Raw genomic sequence first — 3,023 nt, 5'->3', positions numbered from 1 at the left:
CATGAGTGGCCCATACATATACAGCCATCCAATTAGACAAGATGGATGAAGCAAAGAAGTGCAGGCCAACAGGAGCAGGATGTAGATCTCTCCTGAGAGACACAGCCAGAATACAGCAAATACAGAGGCGAATGCCAGCTGCAAACCACTGAACTGAAAATGGGACCCCCGTTGAAGGAATCAGAGAAAGAACTCGAGAGCTTGAAGGAGCTCGAGACCCCTTATGAACAACAATGCCAAGCAACCAGAGCTTCCAGGGACTAAGCCACTACCTAAAGACTATACATGGACTGACCCTGGACTCTGTCCTCATAGGTAGCAATGAATATTCTAGTAAGATCACCAGTGGAAGGGGAAGCCCTTGGTCCTGCTAAGACTGAACCCCCAGTGAACGTGATTGTTGGGGGGAGGGCGGCAATGGGGGGAGGATGGGGAGGGGAACACCCCTAAAGAAAGGAGGGGGAGGTATTAGGGGGATGTTTGCCCGGAATCCGGGAAAGGGAATAACACTCCAAATGTAAATAAGAAATACTCAAGTTAATAAAAAAATAAATGAATGAATAAATAAATAAATAAAACACAAATTATTAGTAATAAATTTGCATACAATCAAGAACAGTAGAAACTTGAGGACACTGATAAATTATGTTCATTATTGACTCTTACTTGACAGTAGATTGAAACAAGCAAACAAAATCTTTATGGAGAGAAGGAAATATCTTTATGTGTGCCCTGGAGAAATGGTCATATTGGTTTTTTTAGTTGTTGTTGTTGGCTTTTTAAAAACATTTTTTCAAGAAAGCATATAACCATGTTGAATATGGTTAACTTAATAATTTAAATTAATATTTAAAGTCAATAATAGTATAGTCATATGATAATGTTTTAAAAGTTTATATACGCACACACACTACATATATGATTATTATGTGTCTTCCCAATTCAAATAACAATGGATATGTATCAAACAGAAAACAGATTTTTAAAACTAAACATTTCTGGAGGAAACTGTTTTAAAGAAGTTCAATAGTCTTATTAACATTTTCTTTGCAGTTAAAGTTTATCTAATCTCTTGTCAGTAAGTCAAAGCATTTTTTGTGAAACTTGCTTCATTGTACCTTTTTACCTATCATTGTAGAAGAATGTCTTCTATAATGCCACACATGTGTAGGTTTCCATTAACTTCTTTTTCTATCATTGTGATAAAATACCCCCAGAAAACTGCTTAATGGAGAAAGGGTTTACCCTACACCACAGTTCTCAGTTGTAACTCATCTGTATGCCAGGTCAGGATGACACTAAGGTTAAGTAGTCCTGAGAAAGGATCCATAATCAAGAAGAAGAGGGAGGAAAGACAACACTGTGCTCAGCTCTTGTTGTTCACTGATAGAGTCTAGGATCCCAGACAGAAAATGGTACACCACACAACAACATACATTTCCACATCAATTAAATAATCAAGACAATCTCACCTCAGGTAATACTAGACCATTAACACTTTCATGAAGCCATGAAAGGGGGCCTGTTTCATCCATTCCTTTTGAGGGATAATCAAGTTCAGAGAAATAATTTGCAATACATAAAAATGGAAAAAATTTTGTCATTTATTACTCAGGACTCTTTCACTAGCATGAAAGAGAATACCAAAACACATACCTTAAGAGATTTGAAGTTGTACATGGGCAACTGAATGAGTATATTTGAGAATGCAGAGGACAAGCTCACTTCCTAAATTCCATGGGTAATCTATGCACTCATGTTTCTAATTACATTTTTCTGACTAGCTCCTTGGCACCGTGCTTCCTCAACTCACCCTTTCTCTCGTCCGTCCTTTCCAGGGATCATGTTTTCTCAGAGTATAATTGTCTTCAATATATCCTAAGTAAAAAAAAATATCTTTCCATAGCATCAAGGTTCATTTTCACTGAATTTCTCCCACATGACATAATGTGGCTCAACCAAGCACTTGAGAGTCTTTTCATTTACAACCTATATCTCAACCCAGTCTCAAGGTATCTTAAAATTAAAAACTTTCCCTTGGGTTCTTTCTGATCATCTCCTGCTTGCTGGGGAGTTCTTTGAACCACATAAGTGTTTTTTTTATAATCACATACACTTAGGAAACTCATAAATCATGTTCTTGGAGCCAGCTTTAGGGATTCTGAGACCTTACTTCCACCTCACATGAGAGAGCTTCTCTGCTACGTGGCAAGCAAGACTTTGGTGAACTGGAATGACTCAATGCGTGGAAATAACATATTGTCTTTATATTAGTAACACAAAGCCCCTTCTTTGGGCAGAGGTTGGGGTGCTGTTCTTCCTTTTACATCTCCTTTGCGTAGCATCAAATAATATTTTGAAAGATCTTCACTTTCAGAAAATAGTTGAATGCCACTGCCTTGATGGATTAAATTCCAACTCTCTCAGTTCAGCTTCACTTCTCAGTTCATCTGTTTCCCTTTTATGTCAAAAATGATGAGACTTGGAACCTTGGATTAAGTTTTCCTCATTCTCTCCCTATTATCTCTCATTATTTAGTGTGGGATATCTTCTGGTGGGTTTTCATCCAGAGAAGCAGTTGTTCTCTCACTTCTCAGTGGCTCATGTGGCTGGTTCTTCATACATCTAATGATGAATCTGAGAATACTTCTGATATTTATGATATTTGTTATCTGGAGCTATCTCGAAATTTTACCCAAAATACATATTGATGAGGAAGACAAGTTGATTGCATTTGTTTTAGATGTGCTCACAAGTATGGGAGAAAGGTGGGTAGTTGTTGGCTTTTATTTATGGGGAATATATTTAGCAGAGATCACAAGATACAAATGAAACTCAAGTTTCAGTTGACAATTTGTGATAATTGAGAAGCAGGAAGTTGGAAGCTTTAACCAAAGGTGTTTGGTAGAGACTTGACTTCATATTGTTTAGTAATGTTCAGCTAAAGAAGCAATTCTTTCAAATTTAATTTTATCTTTTTCACTTACTCATTTTACACTCCCATTCCCACTCACTGCCTCCAT

Source organism: Rattus rattus, chromosome 3, assembly GCF_011064425.1.
Source record: "Rattus rattus isolate New Zealand chromosome 3, Rrattus_CSIRO_v1, whole genome shotgun sequence".
Lineage (NCBI taxonomy): Eukaryota > Metazoa > Chordata > Mammalia > Rodentia > Muridae > Rattus > Rattus rattus.
This window is presented reverse-complemented; position numbering follows the sequence as displayed.